This window comes from Rana temporaria, chromosome 7, assembly GCF_905171775.1.
Source record: "Rana temporaria chromosome 7, aRanTem1.1, whole genome shotgun sequence".
Taxonomy (NCBI): Eukaryota; Metazoa; Chordata; class Amphibia; order Anura; family Ranidae; genus Rana; species Rana temporaria.
The window spans coordinates 206,768,520-206,787,633 of NC_053495.1; the positions used below are offsets into that span (position 1 = coordinate 206,768,520).

The window sequence follows — 19,114 nt, forward strand, 5'->3', positions numbered from 1 at the left end:
AAAAAAAGCATTGATGTGAACATGTTCCATAGGAAACCATGTTAAAAAATTTCCCTGCATTTCTGCAAAATGCAAAATGCATCAAAAAAAGCATTAGTGTGAATGGAGCCTAACAGGCCCCTGCAACAAAAAATAATAAATGCACATTTTCTTTACCTACCTACCTAAAAATGTGCATTTATTATTGTTACAGTGAACTTATCCTTTAAAATTGAACTCCAGTGATGATACATTTTACATAAATATATTGGGCCAGCTTGGCGCAACGGATATATGCATATGTAATACCTGATCAGCCACTGTGGAGATTGTAAATCTCTGTAGTAGTCCACAATACGAAAAAAAAAAAAAAAAATAAAATCAGCAGCTACAAATACTGCAGCTGCTGACTTTCAATATTAGGACACTTACCTGTCCAGGCAGGGCCGATCCTAGGCAGGGTGCACTGGGTGCTTTGCACCCAGGTGCCTGCAGAGGTGAGGGCGCCGAAGTGGCAGAGTTCTCCCCTCCCTCCTTCTCTCCTTGTTTGTGTCCGTCCAGAACTAGTGTTTTGAGCATAGGTGTGTGTCCGTCCAGAACTGATGTGTCTCTGACCATCTCCTTTACTATGCCTGTAGTCTCTGATCATCTCCTTTACTACGTCTGCAGTCTCTAACCGTCTCCTGTACAATGTCTGCAGTCTCTGACCATCTCCTGTATCATGTCTGTAGTATGTCCGGGGCTCTTTCTAACAGACCCTCTAACAGAAGCCCTCTCTGTGTCCATCAGAGAGCCCCCCAGGTCCCAAGAAAGTACTCTGCTTCCTGTATTTTGTTTATTGTTAAGAGATCATGTAAGGATCCCAGGGTAATGAATACTTTGTGGGGGAGCATCTCTGTGGTTGAGTCATTGCCATAGGAACATGTGTAAAGGGGAGGAGTTAGTAAAATGACCACGCCCCTGTGGGGCGCCAAAAATATTTCTGCACCCAGGCGCTTGTGACCCTAGGATCGCCCCTGTGTCCAGGGCGCCCGCAATGTCGGCACCCGAAGCCGATCTCGTCCAATCAGAAAACGCCTTGTATTCACTGAAAGAAATTACAAGGCATTCTGTGAATGGTGGCAGTGCAGAGTCAGTGACCCCAGGCTGTGATTACTATGGATAAGGGCTACTACAGTGATTTACAGCTTCCAAGAAGGCTGATGAGGTGTCATATATGCATACTTCCAACTGTGCCAAGCTGGCCAAATGTAAGTATGCAAAATTGATCATTCCTATAGTTCAGCTTTAAAGATTCCCAGGTAAATCCTATCTCTGCATTGTAATGTCCCACACACCTGAATACAGCACTACCCTCATCTATTATAAATGATAACAAAGGATGGCCAATAGGGTTGTAATGTGTTGCTCTCTTACTGTTTTTCGTAATCATGGGAATGCACTGCCCAATATTAGACAGCTGTTATATATAACCATTAAAAACCATTTAAGATGGAAACTGTTTTTAATGATTATATATAACAGCTGTCTGATATTGGGCAGTGCATTCCCATGATTACGAAAAACTGTTTGATAGCAACACAATTAAACTCTGTTGGGCCCATAAAATGGCATAAAACAGTGTGTTCATGACATATGCCAACAGAACAATAAGTACATAGCAGCTAATTATTCAGAAATGGTTTCCAAAGGTACAGAGTTTGGGACTAATCTGAGGTCTGAGGGGGATGCATGCATTGGAATGACCTGATATCTGCAGAGTATGCATGCACTGGGGATGATTTGAGGTTTGTAGAGTATGTATGCTTTGGGGTAATCCAAGGTCTGTAGAATATACATGCATTGGTTCTGATGTCTTTAGAGTATGCATGCACTGGGGATGATTTGAGGTCTGTTTATGGTGTATGCATTGAGGTGATCTGAGGTCTGTAGAGTATGCATGCATTGGGGTGATCCAAGGTCTGTAGCGTATGCATGCATTGGGGTGATATGATGTCTGAAGCGTATGCATGCATTGAGGGGATCCAATGTATGTAGAGTATGCATGCATTGAGGTGATCCGAGGTCTGTAGAGTATGCATGTATTGGGGTGATCTATGGTCTGTAGAGTAGGCATGCATTGGGGTGATCTATGGCCTATGGAGTATGCATGCATTGGGGTGATCCAAGGTCTGTAGCGTATGCATGCATTGGGGTGATATGATGTCTGAAGCGTATGCATGCATTGGGGGGGATGCAATATATGTAGAGTATGCATGCATTGAGGTGATCCGAGGTCTGTAGAGTATGCGTGCATTGGGGTGATCTATGGCCTGTGGAGTATGCATGCATTGGGGTGATCCAAGGTCTGTAGAGTAGGCATGCACTGGGGTGATCCAAGGTCTGTAGAGTATGTGTGCATTGGGGTGATCTATGGCCTGTAGAGTATGCATGAATGAATGAATGACTTGTATAGCGCTACACATGCAAACTGAATCACCTCTAGGCACTTTTTGCAGCCAGTGTCTTCCTGGCTGGTGCGGTCATTTACCCCATAGGATCTCGACACGCTTGGGACACACAGTCGTACACATATATACATATATATACTGGGCCAATTTGGATAATTAACCTACCAGCATGTCTTTGGAGTATGGGAGGAAACCGGAGTACCCGGAGGAAACCCACGCAGACACAGGGAGAACATGCAAACTCCAGGCAGATGGTGTCATGGTCGGGGTTCGAACCCACGACCCTTTCCTGCTAGGTGAAAGTGCTAACCACTACACCACGGTGCTGCCCCTGTGCATGCATTGGGGTGATCTATGGCCTGTAGAGTATGCATGCAAATCAGTTGATCCAAGGTCTGTAGAGTAGGCGTGCATTGGGGTGATCCAAGATCTGTAGAGTAGGCGTGCATTGGGGTGATCCAAGATCTGTAGATTAGGCATGCATTGGGGTGATCCAAGGTCTGTAGATTAGGTATCCATTGGGGTGATCCATGGTCTGTAGAGTATGCATGCAAATCAGTTGATCCAAGGTCTGTAGAGTAGGCGTGCATTGGGGTGATCCAAGATCTGTAGAGTAGGGATGCATTGGGGTGATCCAAGGTCTGTAGAGTAGGCGTGCATTGGGGCGATCCAAGATCTGTAGATTAGGCATGCATTGGGGTGATCCAAGGTCTGTAGATTAGGTATCCATTGGGGTGATCCATGGTCTGTAGAGTATGCATGCAAATCAGTTGATCCAAGGTCTGTAGAGTAGGCGTGCATTGGGGTGATCCAAGATCTGTAGAGTAGGCGTGCATTGGGGTGATCCAAGATCTGTAGATTAGACATGCATTGGGGTGATCCAAGATCTGTAGAGTAGGCGTGCATTGGGGTGATCCATGGTCTGTAGAGTATGCATGCATTGGGGTGATCCAAGGTCTGTAGATTAGGTATCCATTGGGGTGATCCATGGTCTGTAGAGTATGCATGCATTGGGGTGATCCAAGGTCTGTAGAGTATGCATTCTAGGGATGAGCCGAACACCCCCCAGTTCTTTTCGCACTAGAACATGTGAACAGGAAAAAAATGTGTTCGAACACACGAACTACGGTAAAGTTTATGGGACACGAACATGAAAAATCAAAAGTGCTAATTTTAAAGGTAATATGCAAGTTACTGTCCTAAAAAGGGTTTGGGGACCTGGGTCCTGCCCCAGGGGACTTGTATCAATGCAAAAAAAGTTTTAAAAACTGCAATTTTTTTTGGAGCAGTAATTTTAATAATGCTTAAAGTGAAACAATAAAAGTGAAATATTCCTTTAAATTTCGTACCGGGAGGGGGAGGTGGGGTATCTAGTATGCCTGTAAAGTAGTGCATGTTTCCCGTGCTTAGAATTGTCCCTGCACTAAGTGTCATTTATGAAGGAAAAAAAGTCATTTAAAACTACTAGCGGCTATTCATGAATTGTCGGTCCCGGCAAAACAGAGAAAAGTAATTTTTTACGATATGTTACGCCGCCGCGATTCTACGTGAATCTGGGCCCAAGATCTTGATTCTCAGAAAGATATATATATATATATACAGTGCTTTAAGTGGGCCGGAACGCGGCGGTACTCAGTACCGCCACTTCCAAAAATGGCCCTGGAGAGTACCAGCACCTCTCCGTGCGCCCAGTACGTGGGTTTCCGGTACCGGAACGCAGCGGAGAGCTAGCTACAGCATTGTAGTGGCTGGCCGGCGCTGGGCGAATTACATCGCGCACCGTCTCTCTCCTCCATAATGTCATTGGCTGGGCCGGCCATCAGCTAGTGGAGGGGGGCGGGCCATGTGCAGAGTACGGCTTGAGCCGTACGTGCAGGCGCAGGCAGGGAGTTGACCTCACGTTAGGTGACGTCAACTCCTTTCCGCGCGCCTGTGAGGAGCGATCAGTGCGGCGTGGTGAATGTGAGCGGGTGACTGGCCCTCCTAGGAGTCAGGACGGTGCAGCAAAGTGAAAAACACCGGACTTTGCTTTGGATCTGAACTTCTGAAGTACAGAGTACTGGTGAGTGTTTTGTTGCTACCTATGGCTGCTCACAGACTAATATGTATACACCTCTCCTATCAATTTATCATGGCTTGTTTCAGACAGCCATGCAGACTTGCCCTGTTATTTTCCTTTTATGTTTATTTTAAACCGTCTTGAAAAGTAGGAAGATGTTCATTGTATGATTATTGTTGCAAGCTTGCACATGGACCGCTCAGAGTGACTGATGAATAACATCCATTATTCTATCTATTTTCTGTGGTGTCTGTCCCTTGTCATGCTTTGTGCCCATTTTATCTTCTCTTTTTTTAGTTTCTGACATCATCAGCTGGTTTATGTAATTTTAGCAGCAAAATCAAATGTTAGGTTTCGTCTAAGAGAGGGTTTGTAAAATATATATATTTTCATGTTCAGTATTGGGGGGGGGGGGGGAGCACCAGCGCCTAATAGAGTACCGGCACCTCTTTTGGCCCACTTAAAGCACTATATATATATATGTTTGGGGGAGGGCGTAAGTAATCTTACAGCCTAATATCTGCCAAAAAAAACACTAATTAGTTTTGCTGTAATTTCACCGAAATCTCCACATTTTTGGGAATATTTCAGTGAAATACAAACTCCAGCAGTCACTAATGAATATATCAATAACAATTGGTCAGGAAAAGGGGTAATATAACCGTCTTAGGGGGGTATTTATATGTTTTATTTTCGTATTTTTATTTTGAACCCTTCACAAAATTGCGTCCTAAAAAATGTATTTTCTCCTCAGCCACAGGTGAGCGCGCTCCCGGGCTCCCCCCTTCACGAAGAGTGGCGGCGCGCGCCCTGAGCCCTTTCCCGCCTGACTCTCACACACACACACACTCAGCCGAAGTGGCAGAGGCGCGCGCTCCCCCTTCCTCAAGCTTTTCGCTCTCCTCCGCGTGTGCCCGCGCTACCCTCCCTGAGGTGAAGTGAGGAGGAGGACGAGGACGCGCTGCGGAGAGGCATCGGCGGCGGAGACAAGCTCGAAGGGAGCGCGCGGCGCGGGCACGGCGGGCAGCCCAGGAGTAGAGAGAGAGAAGCTGCAGCCGGAGAGGAGCTGGGAAGAGATAATAATAAAAAATAAAATAAAAAATAAAAGAGGGAGAGGAGCTGAGCCCCCCGGACATGTCCTCCTGTGGTGAGTGCACCCCCATTTATATACCCCCATTATGTGGAAGGACCCCTCCCCCCTCACATTCTGCCCTGAGGGGGGGTAATTACTGTGCTGGAATGAGTGTATGATTTTACTATGTGTCACAAAGAGAAATTTAATTGCCCCCTTTAACAATTGCCCCCTGACATACCTTGACCCCGTAGGAATGCCCCCCTAACCCCTGAGTTGCGTCCTTGCTTTGCCCTGTTTGCATTAAATTGGAATTTTGATACCCATCCTTCTCACCTGGGGGGCCCCATCCCTCTCACCTGCGGGGCCCCATCCCTCTCACCTGCGGGGCCCCATCCTTCTCACCTGCGGGGCCCCATCCTTCTCACCTGCGGGGGCCCCATCCTTCTCACCTGCGGGGGCCCCATCCTTCTCACCTGCGGGGCCCCATCCTTCTCACCTGCGGGGGCCCCATCCTTCTCACCTGCGGGGGGCCCCATCCTTCTCACCTGCGGGGGCTCCATCCCTCTCACCTGCGGGGGCTCCATCCCTCTCACCTGCGGGGGGGGCTCCATCCCTCTCACCTGCGGGGGGCTCCATCCCTCTCACCTGCGGGGGGCTCCATCCCTCTCACCTGCGGGGGGCTCCATCCCTCTCACCTGCGGGGGGCTCCATCCCTCTCACCTGCGGGGGGCTCCATCCCTCTCACCTGCGGGGGGCTCCATCCCTCTCACCTGCGGGGGGCTCCATCCCTCTCACCTGCGGGGGGCTCCATCCCTCTCACCTGCGGGGGGCCCCATCCCTCTCACCTGCGGGGGGCCCCATCCCTCTCACCTGCGGGGGGCTCCATCCCTCTCACCTGCGGGGGGCTCCATCCCTCCGGGGCCCCATCCTTCTCACCTGCGGGGGGGGCTCCATCCTTCTCACCTGCGGGGGGCTCTATCCCTCTCACCTGCGGGGCTCCATCCCTCCGGGGCCCCATCCTTCTCATCTGCAGGGGGGGCTCCATCCCTCTCACCTGCGGGGGGGGCTCCATCCCTCTCACCTGCGGGGGGGCTCCATCCCTCTCACCTGCGGGGGGGGGCTCCATCCCTCTCACCTGCGGGGGGGGCTCCATCCCTCTCACCTGCGGGGCTCCATCCCTCCGGGGCCCCATCCCTCTCACCTGCGGGGCCCCATCCCTCTCACCTGCGGGGCCCCATCCCTCTCACCTGCGGGGCCCCACCTTCCCCCGCCTCCTGCAGCCCCTTGCGTCTTCAGCGCAGCTCCCCCGGGCATCGTTATCACTTGCCTGCACCCTGGGGACACCTCTGTGCCGTATCCCGACTATTGGAATGTGTTGTATGTTGGGTCTGCCCTCCGTACACCTGCTGGCATAGTCATCTCGACCTGGCTGCTGCTCCTTCTATACCCACCAACCAGCTAGTTGGTGCCCGAATCAAGTCACAGCTCACCAATTTTCATCCCATCTCAAACACATACATTTCCCCGTTATTCGGTGCCAAGGAGGTGCCAGCTTCACCCATAGAGCCAAGGAAGGTCCAGCTTCACCCATAGAGTCAATCAAGTTCCAGCTTCACCCATAGAGTCAATCACGTTCTAGCTTCACCTGTCAGTCCAGGGAAATGCCTGCTTTAACCATAGAGCCAAGGAAAAGCCAGCTTCACCCCTAGAGCCAAGGAAGTGCCAACTTCACTCATGGAGCCAAGGAAGCTCCAGCTTCACCCATAGAGTCAATCAAGTTCCAGCTTCACCCATAGAGTCAATCACGTTCTAGCTTCACCTGTCAGTCCAGGGAAATGGCAGCTTTAACCAAAGAGCGAAGGAAAAGCCAGCTTCACCCCTTGAGCCAAGGAAGTGCCAACTTCACTCATGGAGCCAAGGAAGCTCCAGCTTCACCCATAGAGTCAATCAAGTTCCAGCTTCACCCATAGAGTCAATCACGTTCTAGCTTCACCTGTCAGTCCAGGGAAATGGCAGCTTTAACCAAAGAGCGAAGGAAAAGCCAGCTTCACCCCTTGAGCCAAGGAAGTGCCAACTTCACTCATGGAGCCAAGGAAGCTCCAGCTTCACCCATGGAGCCAAGGAAGTGCCAACTTCATCTATCAATCCAAGGAAGTGCCAGCCTCACCCATAGAGCCAAGTAAGTGCCAACTTCACCCATAGAGCCAAGTAAGTGCCAGCTTCACCTATGGAGCCAAGGAAGTGGCAGCTTCGCCCATGGAGCCAAGGAAGTGGCAGCTTCGCCCATGGAGCCAAGGAAGTGGCAGCTTCGCCCATGGAGCCAAGGAAGTGGCAGCTTCGCCCATGGAGCCAAGGAAGCGTTGGCTTCAGCTACTAAGCCAAGAAGGTGATAGCTTCACCCATAGTACCAAGAAAGTGGCAGCTTCACTCATGGTGGCAGCATCTTTGGGATTGCATTGAAATGACGTCTGTCTCTACACTGCATGACAAAACTCAACAAACACCTATTTGAACCCCCTTTCCCATGAGTGCCAGGCAAGTGCCAGCTTCCACAATGGTGCCAGCTTCCCCCATGGTGTAAAGGAAGCTCCATCTTCCATTCATTGTGCAAAGGAAGTTCCAACTCCACCTATGGTGTCAAAGTGCTGGCTTCAGCCACAGCACCAAGAAGGTGACAGCTTAGCCCATGGTACCAAGGAAGTGGCAGCTTCACCCAATGTGCCAAGGAAGTGCCACGGCGCCAACAGCTTTGGGATTGCATTAAAATAATGTCTGTCTCTACCCTGCATGAAAAAAACAGCAAACACCTATTTGCATCCCCCACAAGTGCCAAGGAAGAGCCAGCTTCCCCCCATGGTGCCAAGGAAGTGCCAGCTTTGACCATGGTGCCAACACCTTTTGAGGTTTCTTCACATCCATTCCCCACTCTGCATGCCCACACCCAGCAGAACATCTCATGTACCCTCTGCAAACTGTGTGCCAACACCTCTAGGAATCGCCTACCATTACTTTGAATGCCTGTCTCTTTACCCTGCATGACAAAACCCAGCATAGCACCTCAAACTGCCCTATCCAAACTGTGCCAGCGAGACCATACTGGTAGGAAGGGTAAACCGAAATGCCCTCATCTACACATGCATGATGCCCCCCCTCCTTTCCCAAGCCGCCTTTTACTTTACAATATTTTATTTTGTGTGTGTGTATATACTTTGTTTCATTATGTGTTACTTTTTTTTCTTGTTAAATGAAACAATATTTTTTTTTAATTTATTTTTTATGTTTATTGCTATTATTTTTTAATCTCTGCTCCCAGAGTTTGCTCTCCTTTTTTCCCCCGCACCCCGTGGGTTAATCTCTCGCATGCAGCAAGCTTCATGCATATCGCAGACCCGATCAGCCTTAAATTGTTTTTTTTTTTTTAAATTCTCCCCGTCTCAGCGGTGGACCTTTCTGACGGATGTCAAGCCGCGCTTCCACCTCCCTCCTTTCATCAAACCCATCATTTGTTTATATAAAAAAAAAATAATAACCCCCGTCGCCACGCATAATTGTGTTGGGTTGCTTCCCCCGTAAAAGGAGATAAAAAGGGGAAATGAGAATAAATTAAAAAAAAAAATCTCCCTACGAGGGTCGGTATCTTTTTTCACGTAGCAAGGTTGTGTGTAACCCTTATTAGCCTTTTAGTGGCTTTTATTCTCTAGGTAGTCATTATACTTTGGCAGCATATAATTTTGTTTGTTCGGGAATTATTTTTGCCTGTGCGACCTCATACCCCCCCCCCCACCTTCTCTCCGAGTTCACTTCATTGATTATTCCGATCGATGCACCCTCATTAATTGCAATGATCCTAATGCACGATGTGAAGACCCTGCGATTGGCGGGCGGGAAGGCAGAGACGGCGGCTCTGCCTCGGCATCTGTCTTTTAGCCGTGAAAGTTGAAATTGGAGCTCTGCCTGTTGAGGAGCTAAGCTGGTAACTAGTGAATCATCACCCCCGTAGTGGTGAAGCTACAGAAGAGTAGAGTTGTCTATGAAGAGAGATTTTCTCTCCCCCCCCCCCCCATCCATCCCCATTTCTCCTTTTAACTGTTTTAAATCTGGAAAGAAACGGAGCACCTGGACGCGTTTTGCATGCATAATTTAGCCGCCTGACACCAGTAGAGTCGTAATAAATTGGATTAAAGCTCCGTGCTGACTGAATTGGTCAGTCCTGCCCCTTCTTGCGCGGGTATACCGGGCATGAGGGGTTAACCCCCCTCCTCCTCCTCCGCTCAGACTGCAGGGAGATGTTGACTCCCCTTCGGTTTTCGGAGGGAAGGACTTGAATGAATATATTGCGATATTATTCATAGCTGGGTAATTCCTGCCTTTTCTCGGTGATGGCGAAGCGAATAGACGAGGCTTTGCTGCAGTTGTGTTTTTCATTAATGATGAGGTCTTCATTGCCTCTTGTGCTTTTTATGGAGTTTTTTTTGTTGTTGTTGAGCTTTTCACTGGTTTTGTCGCTGGTGGTAGAGGATGCGAGGGTGCAACACTTTTTTTTTTGTTTGTTTGTTTATCTGAATCCTCCCTCTTCTGCTGTAGAGGCAAAATTCAAAGGGCAGCGCCACCCAAAGCTGATGTCTTTTTAGTTTTCCAAAGGTTGCAGGAAAGTTAAATCATGTTGCAGTTTATTATTGCTCTCTGGGATTGCTGCGATGATATATACCCGCTTGGAGTATTCCAACTTCTGAGGTCCTTTTACAGAGCTAGGGGGTGTCGCCTTCACACGGCGTATTCTCAGTTTTGTAGAGAAGGCCGATCATTGGTGGATCTAGATCAGGGGTCTCCAAACTTTTCAAATAAAGGGCCAGTTTATTGTTCTTTTAGACTTTAGGAGGGCCGGATTGTGGCCAGCAGGGGCAGGAAATGTCACGGGCATCCAGCATCAGTGAGAATAAATATGGCCTCATGTTCGGTGGTCAATAGAAGTATTCCCCCTAATTGGAAGCGGGATAGTATCCCATCATTAGAATCAGTGGAATATATAGTGCCCCAGTGGGAGGAATTTTGCCCCAAGGGCCAGATAAAGGCTAGCAAAGAGCCACATCTGGCCCTCGGGCCACAGTTTGGAGACCCCTGATCTAGATGCAGGAGTTGGGACATCTTTGTTACAGCCGGCTGGGTGGAAAGGGTGGAGCTCAGCAAGCTTTCTGAACCTTAGACCTGAAGTTGGCAGGTGATTCAATCCATCGGTGACCACCCAAAGATTGTGGGTGGAGTTAGCCTACAAAAAAGGGATTGTACTTTTGTTAAGGTTTACTTTCTATAACCAACGTTTTGTATCATATTCTTTGGCTGGTCATACATTATACATTAGATTGAACTGGTTGCCAACCAGCCGCCGTCGTTTTACGGCGGCAGGTCGGCTCCCCTGCGCGAGAGCACGTAGCTATACGTCGGCTCTCGCGCAGGCCGCCGGGCACACGCGATCGCTCGTTACAGAGCAAGGACCGGGAGCTGTGTGTGTAAACATTAAGGATGAGCTCTGGCGTGTTCCCATAGTACACGTGCAGAGCCCGCCAGGAAGTGTGCACGGCGCTGCGCTAATCACAATCAGGGAGACATTTCCTGCTGCAGGGATCGTGAAATGTCTCCCTGGCTGTGATTAGCGCAGTGCCCTGCACACTTCCCGGCGGGCTCTGCACGTGTACTATGCGAACACGCCAGAGCTCATCCTTAGTAAACACACAGCTCCCGGTCCTGTCAGGGGGAGAAATGCTGATCTTCTGTTCATACAATGTATGAACAGAAGATCAGTGATTTCCCCTAGTGAGGCCACCCCCTCTACAGTTAGAGCACACCCAGGGAACATACTTTACCCCTTCCCCGGCCCCTAGTGTTAACCCCTTCCCTGACAGTGGCATTTTTATAGCACTGATCGCTATGAAAATGCCAGTGGTCCCAAAAATGTGTCAAGTGTCCGCCTCAGTTTAGGCCGATACGTATTCTTCTACATATTTTTCGTTAAAAAAAATCTCAATAATCGTTTGGTTTGTGCAAAAGTTATAGCGTCTACAAAATAGGGCATAGATTTATGGCATTTTTATTAATAATTTTTTTTTTTTACTAGTAATGACGGTGATCTACGATTTTTTTTTTTTTTTTTATCGGTACTATGACCTTATGGCGGACACTTTTTGGGACCATTGGCATTTTTATAGCGACCAGTGCTATAAAAAAATGCATTGATTACTGTGAAAAAGGTCACTGGCAGGGAAGGGGTTAACACTAGGGGGTGGGGAAGGGGTTAAAAATGTTCCCTCATTATCACATTGCTATAATCTTTTTATATGGACTATAAACTGAAGGACCTATGAATAAATTGTTGTGGAACGAATCATCTGAGTTTCTATTATTTCTTATACGAAAATTTGCTTTGATATACAAATGCTTTGGATTACAAGCATGGTTCTAGAATGAATTATGCTCACAATCCAAGTTTTTACTATATAGAGCAGTGGTCTTCAAACTATGGCCCGGGGGCCAGATGTGGCCCTTTGCTTGCTTTTATGTGGCCATTGGGGCAATATTCATCCACCTGACATTAACAATGGGGCATAGTTTGTGCCACTTACACCAATGATGGGGCACTATTCCTTCCACTGACACCAATGGTGGGACACTATTCCTTTGACACCAATGGTGGGACACTATTCCTTCCATTGACACCAATGATGGGACACTATTCCTTCCATTGGCACCAATGATGGCACACTATTCCTTCCATTGGCACCAATGATGGCACACTATTCCTTCCATTGGCACCAATGATGGCACACTATTCCTTCCATTGGCACCAATGATGGCACACTATTCCTTCCATTGGCACCAATGATGGCACACTATTCCTTCCATTGGCACCAATGATGGCACACTATTCCTTCCACTGGCACCAATGATGGGACATTGTAACCGATACTACAACATTTTCTACTCCTACTGACCATAGTCTGGCCCCTTGAATGTTTGAAGGATAATAAACTGGCCCTTTGTTTAGAAAGTTTGGAGACCCCTGGTATAGAGCAACAGTATAATTTTTCAGAAATACCAATGATGGGACACTATTCCTTCCATTGACACCAATGGTGGGACACTATTCCTTCCATTGGCACCAATGGTGGGACACTATTCCTTCCATTGGCACCAATGGTGGGACACTATTCCTTCCATTGGCACCAATGGTGGGACACTATTCCTTCCATTGACGCCAATGGCGGGACACTATTCCTTCCATTGACGCCAATGGCGGGACACTATTCCTTCCATTGACGCCAATGGCGGGACACTATTCCTTCCATTGACGCCAATGGCGGGACACTATTCCTTCCATTGACGCCAATGGCGGGACACTATTCCTTCCATTGACGCCAATGGCGGGACACTATTCCTTCCATTGACGCCAATGGCGGGACACTATTCCTTCCATTGACGCCAATGGCGGGACACTATTCCTTCCATTGAAGCCAATGGCGGGACACTATTCCTTCCATTGACGCCAATGGCGGGACACTATTCCTTCCATTGACGCCAATGGCGGGACACTATTCCTTCCATTGACGCCAATGGCGGGACACTATTCCTTCCATTGACGCCAATGGCGGGACACTATTCCTTCCATTGACGCCAATGGCGGGACACTATTCCTTCCATTGACGCCAATGGCGGGACACTATTCCTTCCACTGACGCCAATGGCGGGACACTATTCCTTCCACTGACGCCAATGGCGGGACACTATTCCTTCCACTGACGCCAATGGCGGGACACTATTCCTTCCACTGACGCCAATGGCGGGACACTATTCCTTCCACTGACGCCAATGGCGGGACACTATTCCTTCCATTGACGCCAATGGCGGGACACTATTTCTTCCACTGACGCCAATGGCGGGACACTATTCCTTCCATTGACGCCAATGGCGGGACACTATTCCTTCCATTGACGCCAATGGCGGGACACTATTCCTTCCATTGACGCCAATGGCGGGACACTATTCCTTCCATTGACGCCAATGGCGGGACACTATTCCTTCCATTGACGCCAATGGCGGGACACTATTCCTTCCATTGATGCCAATGGCGGGACACTCTTTCTCCCACTGACACCAATGATGGGGCACTATTCCTCCCAATGATGGGACATTGTAACCGATACTACAACATTTTCTACTCCTACTGACCATAGTCTGGCCCCTTGAATGTTTGAGGGATAATAAACTGGCCCTTTGTTTAGAAAGTTTGGAGACCCCTGGTCTAGAGCAACGGTATAATTTTTCAGAAATACTCCACCTTTTATCAAAAAAAAGCCATCAGTGAGTTGTAGTCAGTGACTTTGCCTAGGCGGGGATGATGTCATCAGTCTGCTGCAGGCCTGAGGAGGCATTTCCTCAGTCTCCCCTTAATGATCAGACTGCAACATTGTAACTATGTTAGTAAGTCGCTAGGCGAGAGGGTGCCAGCAGGTGTTGAGCCCTTTCAGATGTTTGTGAACACAGCCAAGAACTGCACAGACACCAGGATTTACATCATCTTTGAGCCGACATCTCAATCCCAGGAACCTGGAATGATGCCTGAACAAAGATGGCGCCATCCTAGGAAGAGAATCGGGTGCAGGCATCGTCAGGGGGGAGTACTGTGATCCATGTGAGAGGTAATAAATACCTGGAAGTATTGCATTGACACATTACTTGGCACGCATTTACTTAATAAAATATATCTAATGATACTTCTACTGCAAGTGATGAGGAGATAACGGCAAATACAAAACGATCCTCTGTGACACAATCATACTCTGTCTTTTGGATAAAAAAATATATTTTGTAATCTTCTTTCTGAAACCGTCCTTTCAGGCTTAGCTATTTTTTATTTCTCTCTCCTGCTTTGTGTCAACCTCTGTGCTGTGTCAAGGCCTTTAGCTCATTAGCGTCAGGCTGCTGTTTAACAGCAATTCTAAAGCAGTTCAATGTGACATGTACCTCTTGTTGAGGCTGAGAGGATGCAGAGGGGTTTGTGTGCCTCAGGTAAAAAATACAATTTAAACACGAGGAATCGCTAAGGTAGAAGGCATTTACTGCCTCATAATTCAGTGTCGTGAGCGTAAAGTCCACATTGTTGGGAATTTTGGGAGCAAGCCTGCATAGATCTCTCATCTGACCACCAATGTAAGGAAAATTCTTCCCACTGATCACCAATGTAAGGGACATTCTTCCCACTGATCACCAATGTAAGGGACATTCTTCCCACTGATCACCAATGTAAGGGACATTCTTCCCACTGATCACCAATGTAAGGGACATTCTTCCCACTGATCACCAATGTAAGGGACATTCTTCTCACTGATCACCAATGTAAGGGACATTCTTCCCACTGATCACCAATGTAAGGAACATTCTTCTCACTGACCACCAATGTAAGGGACATTCTTCCCACTGATCACCAATGTAAGGGACATTCTTCTCACTGATCACCAATGTAAGGAGCATTCTTCCCACTGATCACCAATGTAAGGAACATTCTTCCCACTGATCACCAATGTAAGGGACATTCTTCTCACTGATCACCAATGTAAGGGACATTCTTCTCACTGATCACCAATGTAAGGAACATTCTTCTCACTGACCACCAATGTAAGGAACATTCTTCTCACTGATCACCAATGTAAGGAACATTCTTCCCACCGATCACCAATGTAAGGGAAATTCTTCTCACTGATCACCAATGTAAGGGACATTCTTCCCACTGATCACCAATGTAAGGAACATTCTTCTCACTGATCACCAATGTAAGGAGCATTCTTCCCACTGATCACCAATGTAAGGAACATTCTTCCCACTGATCACCAATGTAAGGGAAATTCTTCTCACTGATCACCAATGTAAGGGACATTCTTCCCACTGATCACCAATGTAAGGAACATTCTTCTCACTGATCACCAATGTAAGGAGCATTCTTCCCACTGATCACCAATGTAAGGGACATTCTTCTCACTGATCACCAATGTAAGGGACATTCTTCTCACTGATCACCAATGTAAGGGACATTCTTCTCACTGATCACCAATGTAAGGGACATTCTTCTCACTGATCACCAATGTAAGGAACATTCTTCTCACTGATCACCAATGTAAGGGACATTCTTCCCACTGATCACCAATGTAAGGGACATTCTTCCCACTGATCACCAATGTAAGGGACATTGTTCCTAGAGGCACCCAAAGTACCTGTCATTGAACATAAATATATGGGTGCCCTTCACCCACTGGCCACCAATATTGGGAGAATCTTCACAGGCCAACAATTCAAGGAGGCATTTCTCTACTGACCACCAATGTAAGGGAGACTGTCTGTGTTTCTTTTTAGGATACTGTCTTTTTTTTTTAATATATATATTTGTGGCTAATATTAAAAATTGTTTCATCATATAGAGCATGAGGTGTTAAAAGTGGTCCACCTTGGATGTGAAATGCTCTTTATTCTTGAATGTGTTCTTACATCTATAATTTTCTGATCTTGCTTAATGTACTGAGAGCTGTAGATAACATTTTAAGTATGGGTTCCCTGAGACCTTTTTATGGCTTTTTTTATCTTGTTACAATGGCATCCGAAAGTCTGAAAGTCGCCAAAATGAAAATCACAATTTTCTTTGCTTAGAATAAAGATCACGATTCTCGCGGCGTAACATCATCTTTCATATTTTACAAAAAAATTGGGCTAACTTTACTGTTTATTTTTGTATTAATTAAAGTGTAAAAGACTGCTGCGCAAATACAGTGTGACATAAAATATTGCAACAACCACCATTTTATTCTCTAGGGTCTCTGCTAAAAAAGATAATAAAAAAAAAATGTTTGGGGGTTCGAAGTAATTTTCTAGCAGAAAATACAAATTTTAACTTAAAACCAACTAGGGCTGCAACTAACGATTATTTTAATAATCGATTAGTTGGCCGATTTATTTTTTCGATTAATCGGTTAACAACCTTTATTGCGATTTGCATTTTTTACATTTTTTTGGGCCAATTTGTTGTTGGGCAGATTAAAAAACACAAATTGCCTCAAAAATGCATTAAATGCTTTTCTGTAGCTTCTCCGTTGAAGTATATTGAACCAACAAAACAAAATAGTACCATTTTGCTTTAAAAAATAAAAAGTCCTTGCCCCTTCCAAATACACAGCAGCTGAAAAAAATCACAGGAAACCATGTAAGTGAACTGTAGTGTGTTTCTGCAAAAAAAAAATGAAAACACAGAGGTGTGACGCAGGCCTGAGATGTTTAGTAACATAATGGGGTTAAAATAACTAACATTGGTGCAAAAAGAGCAAATAATCGCTACTGTAAGGGGTTAATTTTTTACTGTGACAGTGAAAATAATATTTACAGTAGCGATTGGCTCTTTTTGTACTATAAGAGCCGGTTCACACTGGGGCGACTCGTCAGGCGACTCAGCCGCCTGACAAGTCGCGTCCCATTCTATTCAATAGAACTGTTCTAATAGGAGCAACGCAAGTCGCTCCGACTTAGAAAAAGGTTCCTGTACGACTTTGGGGGCGACTTGCATTGGCTTCTATACAGAAGTCATTTTGCAAGTCGCCTCTGAAGTCGTCTTCAGGATGCCTTGCCGAGTCGCCCCCGAAGTCGTGCCGCCCCAGTGTGAACCGACTCTCAAGGGGTTAAAAAAAAATTAGCCCATTTTGTTACTGCCCGATTAATCGATTATGAAAATGGTAATCGATTAAATTTATAATGGATTAGTTGTCGATTAATCGATTAGTTGTCGATTAATTTGATTAGTTGTTTCGGCCCTAAAACCAACACGTGTCGGAAAAAGTTTGCGGTAAATCGCTGCTTGTTTTAGCTGCACTTTGGCGATGTTTTGGGAGCTTTTTAACCCCAAAAAAATGGTTTAAAAACTCCTGTTTTGCGGAGCTTTGAAGTCGCTTTTCAGGCACTTTCAAAGCGCTGCCCATTCATTGCAATGGGCAGGCCGTTTTGGTGGAGCTAAATACAGCGCTCCCAACCCGCCCCAAAGATGCTGCTTGCAGGACTTTTCCTAACGTCCTGCAAGCGCACCGCTCGTGTGTGAAAAGTCACCCTGGAAGGAATGGAAGGCAGTTTTCAGGCGCTTAGCAGAGACTTTTTCCAGCACTTGAAAACCACCACAGTGGGAAAGGGGTCTTTCAGACCAAAGTAAATTCCTTTGATCTAAAGAACAAAATGTTACAGTGGGCCGGATTCAGAAATACGCCGTTGTATCTCTGAGTTCCGCTGGTCGTATCTATGTGACTGATTCAGAGAATCAGTTACGCATAGATATCCCTAAGATCCGACAGGTGTAAGTGTCTTACACCGTCGGATCTTATGCTGCAATTCCAGACTGGCCGCTAGGAGGCGCTTCCGTATTTTTACGCGAGGAATATGCAAATGAGGATTTACGCCGATTCAGAAACGAACGACCGCTCGGCGCTTTTTTTTTACGTCGTTTGCGTTCGGCTTTTTCCGGCGTATAGTTACCCCTGCTATATGAGGGGTAGCTAATGTTAAGTATGGCCGTCGTTCCCGCGCCGAGTTTTGAAATTTTACGTTGTTTGCGTAAGTCGCTCGCGAATACAGCTGGACGTCATTGTGACGTCATTTAGAGCAATGCACACTGGGATATTTTACGGACGGCGCATGCGCCTTTCAAACATAACGTAAAAAATGCGGGGTCAAGACACATTTAAATAAAACACGCCCCTACATACGTTGCGCCGCCGTAACTAAGGGCGCAAGTTCTTTCTGAATAAAGAACTCGCGCCCAAAGTTAGAGCGGCGTAACGTATCGGAGATACGTTACGCGGGCCTGACAGATACGCCATTGTATCTGAATCCGGCCCAGAGTTTTTATAGTTGGCTCTGCGGCTGGGGAATGTTGTGATACTTGGAAGACTGCCAAGTATGAAGAAATTAGATTTTTTAAATTTATATATTGGATATGTTTTATAAAAGAAATGAGAAAATTATTGTTTTATTTCCCCCCCCAAAATTGTTGGTCTTTCATTTATATAATAGAAAAAATAGGAAACCCAGAGGTGATGAAATACCACCAAAAGAAAGCTTTATTTGTGGAAAAAAAATAAATAAAAAAAAATGATAAACATGTAATTTGGGTACAATGTTGCATGATCGCGCAATTGCCAATTAAAGTAGCGCAGTGCTGAGCAGCAAAAAATTGTCTGGTCATGAAGGGGGTAAAATCTTCTGGAGGTCAAGTGATTAATATGTGTTACACAAAAAATGCAGCATGCAGTAATTTTTATACATATCGTAGTTATGCTGGCTGTTGTCTGTGATATTTGGAAAGAAAGTCACTTTGTCTTAATTAGAAATAAAGCTTTTCTGGTGATTTTACATATTATATCTACAAAGGGTGAATGAAAACAGTTTTACATAAGCCAGCTGGCGGCTCATTTCCAGTGGCCCTTTAAGCCGTGCCACTGGAAATAATTACATCTTTCAAACTGTCTCCAATTTTCC

At 46.5% G+C, this 19,114-nt stretch overlaps 1 protein-coding gene across 1 annotated transcript in view; it reads left to right on the plus strand.

The window, feature by feature from the left end:
- Positions 1-5,501: 5,501 nt before the first annotated feature.
- The window catches only part of PTPRF (protein tyrosine phosphatase receptor type F), a 1,292,748-nt gene continuing 1,279,135 nt past the window's right edge, over positions 5,502-19,114 (plus strand). Inside the window, exon 1 of the mRNA XM_040360892.1 lies at positions 5,502-5,635. The gene's annotated coding sequence lies outside the window, so the exon portion shown is untranslated. The remainder of the gene's footprint in view (positions 5,636-19,114) is intronic.